The 16929-nt window shown below is 38.3% G+C and overlaps 1 long non-coding RNA gene across 1 annotated transcript in view; it reads left to right on the top strand.

Annotated features, from left to right (window-relative positions):
- The window catches only part of LOC109164996, a 25843-nt gene extending 8914 nt beyond the window's left edge, over positions 1-16929 (top strand). Inside the window, exons 2-3 of the long non-coding RNA XR_002051460.1 lie at positions 3031-3032; positions 16918-16929. This is a non-coding gene — a long non-coding RNA (uncharacterized LOC109164996). The remainder of the gene's footprint in view (positions 1-3030; positions 3033-16917) is intronic.

The raw sequence follows: 16929 nt of genomic DNA, 5'->3' as shown, positions 1-16929 counted from the left end.
AAAATCGACTATCTTTTCTTTAAATTAAGACGCAAGAGAATCGATTGAGATTGATAGAAAAAACACAAAATTCGAAAATAACTTTATTTTGTTTCTAAACATAAAACAAAGTTTTCATTTCACAATTTTCTCTTTTCGGCTCCTAGGTTATAGTAGAGATCAGCAATTGGAATAGTTTCAAAGACAATAAAGCATATCTAAAAAATTCTAGTATCAATAACTAGAACACCACATTTGTCTCCTCTTTAAATGAAGAACAAGAAATTCAAGAGAGCGATAGAGAAAAGAGAAAATTATAAAACTTAAAAAAAAATCAGAAGAAAAACACAACTCTGACTTCTTATCATTTTAACTTCAATATATCATGAATCAAAGAAAAGAGTACCTTTACAGCGAAGAAAGTAAATCTGAAAATTTTCGTACCTATAACCAGGAGACCACCGTTATTTCTACTTCAGCACCGAATACCTTTCCTTTAAATAGAGAAACACAAAAATCAGTCGAGGTGAATAGAGAACAGAGAAGATATAAAAAAAAAATTGTTTCTAATCCAAAACGATAGAGATCGGGAGAAAAATTACATTCAAAGCGAAGAAATTCGATCTAAGAAGTTTTAGTACCAATGACTATGAAAGACCCTACCTTTTTCTCTTTCTTTAGAACCGACTACCTTCTCTTTAGAGTGAGAGGCAATAAAGTCAAGAGAAATCGATAGATCGAAGATAAATTCTCAATAGAGAGATATGAACACCTACTAGATGAGAATTGAGAGAAGAAAGTCTAGTATTTATAACGGAGAGACTGAAACAATACGGTCACAAATTCTGGAAAGCAATTAAGATTGAACAGATAGTAGATTAGGGTTAAATAGTTGGGCTCCGAGAAACACAAAAATCAATCGAGGTGAATAGAGAATAGAGAAGATATATATATATATATATATATATATATATATATATATATATATATATATATATATATATATAATTATTTTGTTTCTAATTCGAAACCATAGAGATCGGGAGAAAAATTACTTTCAAAGCGAAGAAATTCGATCTAAGAAGTTTTAATACCAATGACTATGAAAGATCCTACCTTTTTCTCTTTCTTTAGAACTGACTACCTTCAGTCAAGAGAAATCGATAGATAGAAGATAAATTCTCAATAGAGAGATACGAACACCTACTAGATGAGAATTGAGAGAAGAAAGTCTAGTATTTATAATGGAGAGACTGAAACAAGACGGTCACAAATTCTGGAAAGCAATTAAGATTGACTATTGAGAACAAATAGTAGATTAGGGTTAAATAATTGGGCTCCGAGAAACACAAAAATCAATCGAGGTGAATAGAGAATATATATATATATATATATATATATATATATATATATATATATATATATATATATATATATATATATATATTATTTTGTTTCTAATCCGAAACCATAGAGATCGGGAGAAAAATTACTTTCAAAGCGAAGAAATTTGATATAAGAAGGTTTAGTACCAATGACTATGAAAGACCCTACATTTTTCTCTTTCTTCAGAACCGAATGCCTTCTCTTTAGAGTGAGAGGCAATAAAGTCAACATAAATCGGTAGATAGAAGATAAATTCTCAATAGAGAGATATGAACACCTACTGGATGAGAATTGAGAGAAGAAAGTCTAGTATCTATAACGGAGAGACTGAAATAAGACGACCACAAATTCTGGAAAGCAATTAAGATTGACGATTGAGAACAGATAGTAGATTAGGGTTGAATAATTGGGCTCCGAGAAAAATTTGATGGCCCAATAAGTAAATAAATAAATATTAGATTTTTTTCCATTTGTAAAAAGTTTAAAATTGTGAAAAATGAATATATATATATATATATATATATATATATATATATATATATATATATATATATATATATATATATATAAAAGATGAATTGTATAGAGAGAGATAAACACCAATTATTTGAGAGTTGACATAGAAAAAGTATAGCATTTATGTTTCAAGACGACTGGAAAAAAAGCAACTAACCATGGATTCTGGAAATGAATGGTCTATACTCTATAATCTATAGAAGATAAACACCATCTAATTAAGAGTTGACAGAGAAAAGTATAACGTATATGTTTTAAGATGACTGAGAAAAGCAACCATGAATCCCGGAAAGCATTTAAGATTGGCGATTAAGAACATATAGTATATTAGGGTTACATAATTGGATTTAGAGAAAAATTGGGGGGGGGGGGGGGGGGGTGCAAAAATATATTTTTGAAATCTCTATTGAAATCCATCTAATCTTTGTAAGAGCGTGACGTGTACTACCATAGATTATGACAATGCATATTTTATACCGGGCAAGCTCTGATACCGAACAAACTCTGATAACAAGTTTTGATATTATGTTACAATATAAGATTGGGCCAATGTCACTCAACTGGGCTATAATGCATATAGGTCAAATCACACTAAAAGATTGAGTCCAATCAATTAGTTAGTCTAATGACACGCACCATTTTTGGTATTACACACGTCAAAAGATTTGGGATGAACCTCGAGTTTTATCATTCTCTCGGGATGACAAATTGGAAGAGTCGGAAGGTATTGAGTTGGTAAAGGGTATTACCAACCATGTACCCCGTCACAAATTTGTACATGATTAAATTAAGTTGTAGCACGGGAAAATGCAAACAATTAACTAAATCAAATGTAAAGAAACTATGATAGGATTGCTTATCTTTCTCATGATGCATATAGGATCATTAAACATAGGTTAGGACATTGCAAGAGTAGAATTATGTGATGGAATGCTAAGTCCGTTCACCTCTCGGTATACTAGGATTCCTCTTGGCTTATAACACCTTTTAGGTGACTAAGTACCAAATAGACATTTCATCGAACACCTTGCCTACACTTCATTCCTAGCTTAGGCCTCTCGGATCTTAAAGCTAGGAAATGCTAAAGAATTGGAGCTTCAAGTGATCTAGCAATCTCTTGCCTAGATCACTTGCTTAGATCAACTCAAGGAGTTGGCCGGACTCCACAAGAAGCTTACAAGACATTCAATGGCAACAGAATTCACAAACAATTGCAATATCTAAACCTAATTATGAATTGTATCGAGTTAATTCCAGCAATAGTTCTCCGACTATGTTGATTTTCCACAATTGATCCCCGACTTTTAATTTGGACAATTTAGACACTTGACTTTCAAAATCTTTCCAATGTTAGTCCTTCCGTTAGTTGAATGTTAAGTGGATGTTAGTTTGAGGGGTAAAGTAGTCATTTTACTTATTTAGACTCTAATTCACCGTCTATATCCCTTTCGCCGGTTTTTCTTTTTGTTTTATTTGGCCAATTCGCCGAATAACTCGTGTGTGGAGACCGATGTTTTTTCCTTTTTATTTTGCTTGTTCAATGGCTTCTCCGATGCTCCTTATTTGTTCTTCGACGAATGGGGTTATTCTATTGGCCAGTGTCAATGCTTCTAGGTTGAACAGAACAACGACAGTGAATGGGTCGCCAGTTTCTGGGTTGGAGAACGGTGTTGAGTTTCTGGGCAGTCAGAACACTTTGCGATTAGGACACTGTTGGGCAATCTTGCGAGCAACATCTTTGACACAGCCATGTCATAGATTCATCTCAACATCGCATTCTACACAACACGACAATACTAACACTGGAGGAGATTTGGGGATTTTGCTATTACACGCGTATACAGAGTGGATTTAGGGTTTTTTGCTAGGCTGATGTAGAACGAAATGAAACAGTTGTTAGAGAGATCAGAGTAGAGATTTGGAGTATTATTGTAAAATGTAAATACCACATTGAGAGAGAGCATCGAGGGTGTTGGTGCTGTCGCCGGAGAAGAGGTGGCGCCACCGCAACTCCTCATCGAGGCGTCGCTTCTCCGCACGGACAGCGACTTTGATGTCGTAGCCCTCGCCGACCAGCAGGTCCCACCAGAAGATGTGGAACAAGCTGATCATCATGTCGTCAATCTCGTTTTCCTTCATGTCTAGCAGTGTGTTCACAGTGAAGCCCAACTTGGATATCTTGGCGGCGGTGTAGTATCTGATGCGGTGATGCCGTAGGGGATCTGGGGGGCTGCGGCTTCTAGGAGCCTGCTTGGTGGGGCATTGCGGCTCCGGGTTCTCATTTGAACAAGCTTGAAGAGAAGCATTTGGGTCCATTTTTCTTTCTGTTTATGAAGGTTTAGTGGAGGTGATGACAAGTGTATCTATTCACACCAGTTTCAATATTCATACATTCATACTACAAGGAATTACACCCATCATGTGAAAAGGACTGTTCTACCCTTCTATTTGACATCCACTTAACGGGTTTGTGACGGAAGGACTAACAACGGAAAGATTTGATAGTCAAGTGTCAAAATTGTCCAAATTAAAAGTCGAGGACTAATTATGGAAAATCAACATAGTCGAAGGACCATTGCTGGAATTAACTCAATTGTATCTCACATTAGCATCATGATTAAGATTCACAATCCTAATTCTATTAAAAACCTAGCCACACATAGCTAAATGAAATAACATTGCAAATTCAATTGAAATAGAAATCAAAGTGGGAAAGCAATTAAATTGTACCAACTAGAATGTAAAATGTTGTCTTCTTCTACAATGGATCTTGAATGGAAGGTTGTCAAGCTTCTTCTCCAAGATTTTCAAGCTATGTGAGTCTAGAACCCTAAATTGCTAGAGAGAGAAAGTTTGAAATCTGAAAATGATCTAACTAGAATGAAAATGTGTTCAAAAGTCATTTTCAAATTCTAATTTTAGCCCTTAAATAGTCTTTCCATCAATTACTCTTCAAAATGGCTGAGCCTTCCCATCCACGTGCGTGGATTGGTCACTTAAGTTGTCTTTGGCTCGTCCCACGCACGTGGATCTTTCTGTTTCACTTCCACGTACCGTCCCACATGCGTGGATGATCGCGTGAAACTTTCTGTTCCGCTTCCATGCGTGCCTCCACGTGCGTGGCTAGTCCTAGCTAGCTCCGATTTTGCTCTTTCCTTGTGATGCTCCATTCCATGCTCATATGCCTCCTTTTGAAGCTTAGAACCTTCATAAATCATAAAAAACACATAGTAGAGTGGTGTTTCGCGGCACATTAGCAATTACAAGCATAAACAACCATAAATCACGCACAAAGGATATCAATTGAGTATAAAATGTCCCCTTAAAGACTCTAAAAGATGTGTGTCTTTGACACTTATAATCTAACTCATAACCTTAGCCCATCCTTAGATTCTAACATGGTATTAGAGCTTCTAACAAGGTATCAAAGCTTGTTTAGTTCAATCTAAACTTTTAGTCTAAAATGTGATTTGGCCCTTATACATTATAGCTTGGTTGAATAACCTTAATTCAATCTTAGATTCTAAAAAGTTATAATCTCCTTTAAAACATAATACTAGAAAGATAACTAAGATTTAATATATTGAATCTATTAAGCCTTTAAAAAAATTAGAAATGCACAAAGTGAACACCCTTAACAATCTATTTTAAGTATAAAATTTAAACGTATGCACACATTGAGATATCGAAAATAATAATAATAATAATATATATTTCATACCTGCAAATAGAGTTGTCAAAATAGGCCAACCCGACCTATACGGGTTGGCCCGCCTCGGGTGCGGCCATAAGTTGCCCGATCCGGCCCGTTTTTACACGGGTTGGAATAATCCCAACCTAACCCATGTTGAGCGGGCTAAACGGGTCAACCCGTTTATTTAATTTTTTAAATTTAGATTGTTACAATTTTTTAACTTTTGCATATCTTAGGAATTGAACTCCCAACCTCTTAGTTAAAACCTAACACTATTTCTAAACAAACACATTAAACTTTTTGAACAAATACTATGTATGTGTATACACTATACACACACACACACACACACACACACACACACACACACACACACACCAGCCTGCAAGGTCCCTCCTCAACCTGTACCATTTCATCAATTGCAGTCCAATTTCTCATATTGCGAAACTTCTAAGTTGCTTCATATTGGCCATTTTTCTTGGGCCATCTTGATCCAGTTATCCTTTTGGGCTAGTTCGCACGACCAAGTCCTTGTGGTTGACCAATCCGACATGTTGCCTTGAGGGCGGTTCAACCGGTCAACTTAGTATACCATTCATCATTAGTGATTAGCGATAACAAACTGTGTTATATTAGCGATTTTGGCAAGCAATTTATATCAACGATTTGTAAACAGATATTTGGTAAAACTAGCTATTTATGACTAAAAATTAATATATTAAAAGACCTAAAAGAGTATACATGATGGGGATATTGGAGGTGGGCCATGGACGCAGAGGGCCTACGTAATTGGGCCGACAGGGGGAGGCGAAGAGATTGGGCCGGAAGCCAGGAGGGGCAGCCGGCGCTGCCCGGCGCCGACGGCCGGACAGGGACGCCGACCGGGGAACTGGCTCCTGTCGGCCACGGTGCGGGCCAGCGCGGCCTTGGCGCCCGGCGCCGGTGGCCGGACAGGGACGCCGACCGGGGCGCTGGCCCCGGCCGACCACGGCGCGCCCGGGGCGCGGGCCAGCGCGCTGGGGCCATAGCCGACCCCGGGCGGGGGGCCGGCGCTGGTGACCGAGGGAGGAGTCGGCCGGGGCGCGTTGGCCCCGGCCGGCCGTGGCGCACCCGGCGCATCTGGTGCAGGGCCGCGGTCCCGGTGCCCCGGGGTGTCGGTCTCGGGCGGTATCCGCATGCAGGGGTGGGCGAGTGCGCCGAGCATGGTGAGTCGGGGGTGGTGTGAGCAAGGTGGCAAAGGCGATAGGATCCGAGAAAGGTGGAGAACGTGATGTAAAGGGCGACAGGCAAGCGGAGTGGGGAGTAGCAATGTGGGACACGTGGACGCCAAAGAAGGAGGGGGGGGGGGGTTATGCTATAAATAGGGGTCCTAGATCCTCAGCTAAGGGGCAACTCAGACACGACAGACACCCTGGTCTAGTGGTCTTGATTTCGTACTCTCAATCCAGTCACATGGGTGTGATTCCTATCAGTAACATAGTTAGCTATAGCCTACCCCGTGGGCCTTGTTCTTTGTATTTGGGCCGCCATTCCATTCTGAGCCTGTACCTCGGGCTTCTATACGCATCGTGTTGGGCCTAGCGCCCTACCCCCCGTTCTGTACTCCTGTACCCGGTTTATGGTGGGCCCGATCCTAATAAAACCATCAATACACATATTTAATAATAATTATTATAACAAAAGATTTTTTTTTAAAAGAGAAAAAATAATGGGTACAATTCACTAAGTTTTACCCATTGAGAAAAGTGCATTTGGAGCCTTGAGACTCTAATGAGCCTTGATTTTGCTTGCCTATCCATTGATGGGTTGGGGTGAAGCAAACACTCCTCTATTCAATGAGCAAAAAGGTTCCTCTATTGAAAGAGTCTGGATCCTCTGTTAGTATAATTAAAAAAAAAAAAAAAGTAATTGAGGGGGTGTTTAGGGGAAGGATATTCTTTTCCTAAAACGTCATATTGAAACGCTGCTAATTGCACCATTTCGGTTTTTAGGGGTTTGAAGCAAAACATTGCTCCAAAGCGTTGAATAACCAAATTATGACCTATATATATAAAAGAATGAATTTTTTTCAAAGTTTATAGTATAAGCCTATGCACTTGTAATATAAAACTTTTTCATTTTGTAGTATAAATATGTGCAATATATAGTATATACTTATGCATTTTCAAATATTAATTTAGAAAAAGCGAGGTGGTATTTTTGTAAATATCTCATACTAATATTACTCTTTGCACTCGTAGTATAAACTTATGCACTTGTACTATAAATTTTTTGCACTTTGTAGTTTAAATTTATAAACTCCAAAATTAGAAAAAAGTACCAAAATGTCACCATATTTTTAAAAATTTCCCTTTATATATGGATGGATGTATGTATGTATGAAAATTTTAAAATTGGATTTGTTTTTCCATGTGGAAGAGTTCAAAATTGTGAAAAAAAAAATGAAAAAATATATATATGTAAGATGAATTGTCTATTAACACTAACTAACCGGGAGTTGACATAGAAAAGTATAACATTTATGTTTTGAGACAACGGAAAAAGGTAGCATGGATTCTGGAAAGCATTTAAGTTTGATGGTTGAAAACGGATAGTAGGTTGGAGTTAGATAATTGGGATTAGAGAAAAATTAGGTAGCCGAAAATATATTTTAGAAATCTCTACTGAAATTCATGAGAGCCTGACGTGTACTACCATATATTATGGCAATGCAAATTCTACTTAGCGCAAACAATTACTAAAACAAATTATGTAATAACACTACATGTAACTAATTATGAAATGAACAATGCAACATCACATAATTTGATAACGCAATTCAAAGATAAAACTCATATATTTGCGGGATCGGACTCCAAACTTTGCAAGCCTAGTCCAGTAAACTTATCACCAAGAAATTGTATAAATTTCTTGGTGATGATGAGAACTGATTGTATTATATTTTCTGAACTTGATTACAATGAGATCAGATGATGTAAATATATAGAATAGAGAGTCACAGTGTGACAATGATAAGAAGTAGAGAGTCACAGTGTGACAAGGATAAGAAGTTCTAAACAGACTCATATACATAGAGTCCTAATACTCCCCCTCAAGCACAGTGTATACTAGTAACCTGTAGCTTGTCCCTTAAGGAAGAAAATCTAAGTCCAGGCAGAGTTTTGGTGAAGATATCAGCAAGTTGATCCTTTGTGGAGATGAAGTTGACTTGGATATCGCCCGAAGCTACTCGATCACGAACAAAATGATAATCAATCTCCACATGCTTGGTGCGCGCATGAAAGATTGGATTGGCACTCATATATGTAGCTCCTAGATTATCACACAATAATTTTGGAATGGAAATACCCGGAATCTGTATCTCACGCAATAATGACATAATCCATAGAACCTCAGCACAAACATCTGCAAGAGCTTTGTATTCAGCCTCAGTGGATGACCTGGCAACAGTTCTCTGTTTCTTGCAAACCCACGATATAAGATTACTCCCCAAGAAAACAGCAAAACCACTCGTGGATTTTCGATCGTCAGGACAACCAGCCCAATCAGAATCAGAGAAAGCATGAATGTCTCTAGATGAGCACCGTCGTATGCGTAAACCATGATCAACTGTTCCCTTAACATACCTGAGTACCCGTTTGAGCTGCTCCCAGTGTGATATGGTGGGGGCATGCATATGCTGGCATAACTGATTAACTGCAAAGGATAGGTCAGGTCGTGTGACAGTGAGATATTGCAGTGCTCCAGCTAGACTCCTGTACTGTGTGGGATCATCATATAGATCTGAATTGAAGGGGACAGTTTTCGAGACAGAGATAGGTGTAGAAAGGGGTTTGCATTCAGACATTCCAGCCCGTTTTAAAATATCATTCATATACCGTTGTTGAGATAAAATAATCCCATTGTCACTCTTAACTGTTTCAATACCCAGAAAAAAATTTGGTTCACCAAGATCTCTGATTTTGAATGTAGCAGACAGTTTGGACAAGAGCTGAGACATAATACCTTGATCACTTCCCATTACAAGAATGTCATCCACGTACACCAATAGATAAACCAAAGCAGAGTCTTTAGAGTAATAGAACAGAGAGACATCTGTCTTGGATGCTTGAAAGCCAACCGATAGTAAGAACGTATGTAGTCGATTAAACCAAGCTCTGGGAGCTTGTTTTAACCCATACAGAGATCTTTTTAACAAACAAACATGATTCGGGAAGTTAGCATCAATATAACCAGGGGGTTGCTTCATATAAACTGTTTCAGCCAGATTACCATTCAGAAAAGCATTATGAACATCTAGCTGTTTGATAGACCACCCAGATGATAAAGCTAGAGATAGAAGGAGTCTTACAGTCGTAGGCTTTACCACTGGACTAAAAGTGTCGAAGAAGTCCTGACCTAGAACCTGATTAAAACCTTTCGCAACCAGCCTGGCTTTATGCCTTTCAATAGCACCATCAGCCTTTCTCTTCGTACGAAACACCCATTTACAGCCAATAATATTCATACCTGCAGTGGGTGGAACTAGAGACCATGTGTGGTTATGCAGGAGAGCATTGAATTCTTGGTCCATGGCTTCACGCCACTCAGGATATTTGACAGCTTGAGAGTAACATGTGGGTTCCGTGGGATGCACTTGAGCTGCTAGAGCAAAAAAAGGAGCATCTGCGTTGCTGCGAGTGGCCATAGAGTGAGTACGGACATTGGGCCTGATGGACCGCCCACGTGGACGGCCTCGCCGGCGAGCAACAGGCTCCACAGGATCACCCGACGAGGCAGCCTGTCCAGGATCCACGGCTGGTTCGAATGAAGCAGGTAGCGGCGGTTCTGGCAGCTCATCATTGGACACGGCAGGAATATGTGTGCTGTGACTGAGAACAGATTCCACCCAAGGTCCAGAAAACGGAGTAGATAGATCCTGCAAAGAAGTTTTAGTAGCAAAGGGGAAAACTTCTTCATCAAATCTGACATGCCTGCATGTGTAAATCTTATTAGTATGTAAGTCCATGCATCTGTACCCCCTAAAGGACTCAGGATAACCTAGGAAGACGCATGGAGAAGACCTGTATGACATCTTATGACGATTATATGGTCGAAGATGAGGGTAGCATAAACACCCAAAGACACGAAGAAAAAGATAGGAAGGAGGGGATTTATGTAACAGGAGATGAGGACTGGAGTTATTTAATACAGAAGATGGCATTCTGTTAATTAAATAGACAGCAGTCTCAAAGGCAAAATCCCAAAATTTCAAAGGAACAGAGGCATGAGCTAGAAGAGCCAGACCAGTTTCAACAATGTGACGATGTTTTCGTTCAACACGACCATTCTGTTCATGTGTATAGGCACAGGATTGTCTATGTTGAATTCCTAATTGAACAAACAAAGAATGCAACTTTTTGTACTCAGCACCTAAATCAGACTGAATGGCCTTTATTTTGCAATTAAAGGACCGTTCAACAAGAGTACGAAATTTATCAAAGATGACATAAAGATCAGACTTTAATTTCATAGGAAAGAACCATGTATAACGGGAATAGTCATCCACAAAGATCACAAAATAACGGAAGCCAGAAGTAGATAAAGTGGGCGCAGGACCCCAAATGTCTGTGTAAATAAGATCTAGGACTTGAGAACTAGAGGAAGCAACACGGGGGAGGGGAAAACGGCCAGATTTGCCTAATTGACACGCATTGCATAAAGAATTATGACAACGAATATTATCACGAGACCCACTAACCAAACAAGAACGAAGTATATGGCTAAGAACACGGTTATGAGGATGACCTAGACGATTGTGCCAAGTGGAAGCCGAGGCACGAGCGGAAATAAACGCTGACGGAGACGAACTAGGTAATGAAAGTGTGTATAGTCCCCCCGAACTATTGCCCCGAAGAAGTATTTCCTTGGTATTGATATCTTTTACAACAAAAAAGGAGGGGTGAAACTCAAACTTTTGAACAGATAATAAAGAATTAGACAAACGCGGAACGTGAAGTATATCAGACAATGTAAATGATCTAGAAGGGGTATTAAAAGAGGCATGGCCAACATGACTAATAGATAAACCCATACCGTCACCGACACGTAAAGTGTCATTACCAGTGTACTTCTCCGATGTAGAAAGGGCAGCGATGTTCGGAGTTGCATGATTTGTGGCTCCAGTGTCCGGAACCCAAGTATGAGAATTTGACGAGGTTTTAGCAACTAAACCATTCTGAAACACCAAATTAGCCTGAGAACCCGGAGCCCCTGAATATCGCCGAAAACAGTTGACTCCCGTGTGACCGAAACTTTTGCAAATTTGACACGGATCATTATAGCGCCAAAAACAATTGGCTCCCGTGTGACCAAAACGTTTACAAATTTGACACGGATCATCATAGCGCCAAAAACAATTGGCTCCCGTGTGACCAAAACGTTTACAAATTTGACATGGATCATCATAGCGCCAAAAACAATTGACTCCTGTGTGGCCGAAACCTTTACAGATTTGACACGGATCATCGAAGCCACGTTGCTGACCTCCACGGTAATTAAGGTTGTCATCGCAGCGCTGCATCTTCTTAATTTTATGAATCACAAAACCCTAGCTAACTGATACCAGATGAGAACTGATTGTATTATATTTTCTGAACTTGATTACAATGAGATCAGATGATGTGAATATATAGAATAGAGAGTCACAGTGTGACAATGATAAGAAGTAGAGAGTCACAGTGTGACAAGGATAAGAAGTTCTAAACAGACTCATATACATAGAGTCCTAATAGTGATAAGTTTAGTGGACTAGGCTTGCAAAGCTGGATCACCAAGAAATTTACAAAATACAAATTGATACAGAAACAATTGTCATGAACTAAGTGGATTGTGGTTGAACTGCTTCGTTACGTTGACTCCAAGTCTCCCCTTGGACTTAGTGAACATGAAATATCTTCACACAATATGGTTTGATGCCCTCTAGCATCTTTCAAAGAAAGTTACGTTGAATCACAAAACACTTCAATATGTGTTTCGACTAAATTTTAGTACTACTCATCACAATTTAACACATAATATGGAGAGAGATATTTTTCACTAGCAAGATTTTGAAATGAGTGTAGAATGTCAAGCCACTTGTCTGCAGCTATCTCCTGAAAAAGATCTTCATATATACTCTTGCTAAATTATTTTTTAACAGTCCACCAGATTCTTGTTATACCATGTGATTTCTGTTAGTTTTGAGTATGTGCGGTGTTTATAGTCAAAAAAATCTGAGTGAATTCCATTTTTGGTCCTACTGTTATAGGGGTGTTTCCAATTTCAGTCCACTTTAATTTTTTTTGCCACTTTACAACCACTGTTATTGAATGTGTTCCACTTTTAGTCCACCGTTAATATTTCCGTCAAGAGGTCGTATAATCAAAGGGTATTTTAGTCTTTTTATGTTTGTCTCTTGTCTTTTAATCCAGGCGCTTCGTCCTCCTCCTCCGATATTCGAAGATGGCTCTTCGAACAACGAGAATGGGAAGCCAAAGCTACATCGTTTCGTTCGTTCCAACATGGGCCAGCGAGGTTTCTTAGGTTTTAGGTTTAATGTTCTCATTTCTTTAGTCAAACATAGTCTTGGATGAGAAGAAATGTCAAAATACCCCTAGATTACACGGCCTCTTGATGGAAATACTAATGGTGGGACTAAAAGTGGAACATATTCAATAATAGTGGTTATAAAGTGGCAAAAAAAATTAAGGTGGACTAAAATTGGAAACGCCCCTATAACAGTATGACCAAAAATGGAATTCACTCAAAAAATCTTTATTACCATGTTCAGGAAAAACTATTCATTTTTTAACATTCTAGCTTGTAGTCCTTTCCTAGTTTGGTTTATGGTAGCTTGGTTACTCATGGAAATGTGGTATATTGTGTGTTTTAGGGTTTTGGCGATATATAATGGTGATGTTGGTCGAAGTTAGGGGTGCACGAAACAGAGAATACGTCAAGCACGGGTGGAGAATGGTTACTCAATGTATGTGCTTCATCAATTCGACTACTCCTTGAGGTTTTGATTTACATGAATTGATCAGATATGAGTATAAAGCAACTGGTGTTGCAATACTTTCAAAGCAGAAGGGATTCTACACCACAAGGCCCACAAGCAACTCGTGATTATCAATTTCTAGCAGTACGTACTCTTGAACGTCAATAGATACCGAGAAGTGATCTTATTGTATAAGTGTTTGTGCAATTATATACTTAATTATGCTTAGTAAATTGATCTTGATATTGACTCGTGCCTCGTGGATTCAACCGTGTTAACACTCTGGTGGCTTATTTGCATTCAGTCGTTCTATCTTTTAATTTATTTGTTGCATGTTTAAAAAACTGATATCAGGACTCCAGTCTCACAATTCAATATGAGTTAATAAATCTGATACTCCAAAGTCTTTATGCACCGAGTATTTTTTTTTTTTTTAATTGGTATTGGAGCATGTGTCGCTTAACATATTAGTGAGATCCAAAATCTTGTACTCTGAACTATATGTAATATCATCACTTTAACTACTTGTCTGTTTACCCTTTGCTTAATATACTCATATTTAGTTTTCGGTAACATTCTTACGTCAAAATGATAAACAAAATAAGTTTATATTTAAGGTAAAAATAGTTACATCCAAGCACTTATCATATACTACTAGTATTTTATATGCGTAATGTGCACAAAATAGGTGCTCAATATTAATACTTTATATTAAAATCTTAGATTTATTTAGATTCTAGATAATTATATTATTGAAAATAAGAACAACAACAATAATAACAACAATAACAACAACAACAACAACAATAATAATAATAATAATAATAATAATAATAATATAATAATAATAATAATAATAATAATAATAATAATGTAGGACATTTTATAAAGTTGATATTTATATTTTAAGAAATAACTAACCTATAACCCCAATATATAAAGTGTATATGTTATTATTATCGAAGAACATAAGAAAATATATGGTGGATGCATGTGCAGGATAACAATATAGTGGAAAACATAACAGAAGTTATAACGGTAGGGGTATGTTTGTTCAAAATATTATAGCATATAGTACAATTCTTATAGCATAATGTATAAAAAGCGTAATGAAAAAATGAACATAAATGAAGGGTATAACCTTCATTCACACTTATTAGTTTTTTTTTTTTTTTTTTTTTAATTATAAACTAGTATTTGCGCCCGTGCGATGCACGGAATAGATTTATTGTAATATATTAAGAATATTTGGATTGATATATAATTATTTAAATTAGAAAATCAAATATTATATAGTGCAATTGAAGATGTGATTTGAATCATTTATATGTTTTGATGTTATCATTGCTTGAATTTGAACAAATAATTGCTTAAATTAATAGCTAATATATAGATGTACGCATGCGGTGCTGTAACTTTGGAGATTTTATTTATCATCACTTAGTATTTTTTTATATATAAATTAGGCAAATGTGCTCGTTCTCTAGCAACTCAATTATAGCAATGAATTGTTATCTTAATTCATTTGTATATATGAAAGATATATTTTTTTGTCTAGATATATAACAATTTTGTCATTTAAAAAAACATTTTTTTTTGAAAATGTCATTTAAAAAAACATAATATCACCAAATTAGTGATCTTTTTCTTTTTGATTTTCAATCAATTAGAATATCAAATGTAGTACTTACATCGGCTTTTATTCAATAACCTGAATTTTTCTCTCTAGGGTTTGCTAGAGTTTTCTCCTCCCCTAGGGTTTGCTAGGTTTCCGACGGTTTCCTACGTTTTTCCCGGTGATCATCACTGTTTGGCGACGCTAGTCGCAGCGGGCAAGTGCGTATGGCAGCGATGGTGGATGGCTCAAAAAACTTGTTTACGGCGGGTTCTAGATCACAGACCCGCCCAACCCAATGAGTACGCTGAGTTGGAACTGCCGTGGCTTGGGTAATCCACGGACAGTTCGAGAGGTGGTGGACATGGTGTCCAAAAAGCAACCCGACTTTGTATTTCTAATAGAAACTAAGGTAGCGCGAGATCATGCTGAGCGTCTTCGTGTTACGATTGGTTTCGAAGGCTTATTTTATGTTGACAATGATGGTTTGAGTGGTGGATTAGCATTATTGTGGAAGAAGAATAATACGGCGAGACTCCTTAGTTACTCAAGAAACTACGTTGATATTGAGGTAACTATGACAGGTCATCCGGCCTGGAGAATGACGTGTTACTATGGTTATTCGGACCGTAATAGGCGTGCTGAATCATGGGATTTGTTGAGAATGTTGGCGGCAAAATCGAATCTCCCGTGGGTGGTGGTGGGGGATTTTAATGATTTGCTATACCAGTATGAGAAGAGAGGGGGAAATCCACATCCGAATAGCCTTCTTCGAGGTTTTGGGGAGATGATTGAGGATTGTGGATTGGCCCAGTTGTCAATGATTGGATACCCATATACCTGGGAGAAGGGGAAAGGGACTGCAAACTGGATTGAGGAGAGACTTGATAAGGTCCTAGTAACGAACGAGTGGCGCAATATAATTCCCCATGTAAAGGTTATGAATTTGAGAACCAGGAAGTCAGATCATTCAGCCATTTTTTTCACAGTTCAGGAGGAGGTAGGGAGGGATGGGGTTAGAAGAATGGGTTTTAGGTTTGAGATGGCATGGTTATATGATGAGGGATGTAGGGGTGTGGTGGAGCAGGCGTGGCAGGAAAGGAGAGGGCAGGGTTTACAGGGTTGTGTTCAATACTGTGGAAACCGGTTAACACGATGGGGTGGGGATCGGTTCCATAAGTATGGGAAACAGATTGTGCAGCTGAAACGGGATCAACAACGTTTGAGAGGATGCACTGACTCGGCCTCTCTTGTCGAGTTTCAGCGAATAGAGCAACTTCTGAGTCGCACTGAGGCCCAGGAGGATGCATACTGGAGGCAGAGGGCCAAGCAGCACTGGCTCAAGGAAGCTGACGCCAATACCAAATTCTTTCACAAGTATGCCTCTCACCGAAAGAAGAAGAATACTTTACTTAGATTAATGAATGACAATGGGGATTGGTTGGAGGGGGATCCCATGAGAGATATCATTCTGGACTATTTTAAGAATATTTTCAGCTCTGGGGGTCCGGGAACTGGAGATGATTTTTTTGGGGGGATAGAACCCAGGGTATCACAGGCGCAGAATGACTCACTATTACGGCCATTTAATCTGGAGGAAGTAAAGGATGCATTGTTTGCAATGTATCCGGATAAAGCACCAGGACCGGATGGAATGAATCCGGGTTTTTATCAGCATTTCTGGGATGTGGTAGGAGGGGATGTTGCGAGTTTTGTGCTAAA

The sequence above is a fragment of the Ipomoea nil genome, unplaced genomic scaffold (assembly GCF_001879475.1).
Source record: "Ipomoea nil cultivar Tokyo-kokei standard unplaced genomic scaffold, Asagao_1.1 scaffold3069, whole genome shotgun sequence".
In the NCBI taxonomy this organism is placed as follows: domain Eukaryota; kingdom Viridiplantae; phylum Streptophyta; class Magnoliopsida; order Solanales; family Convolvulaceae; genus Ipomoea; species Ipomoea nil.
The sequence above is the reverse complement of the archived record's forward strand: the minus strand, read 5'-3'. Positions and strand labels throughout refer to the sequence as shown.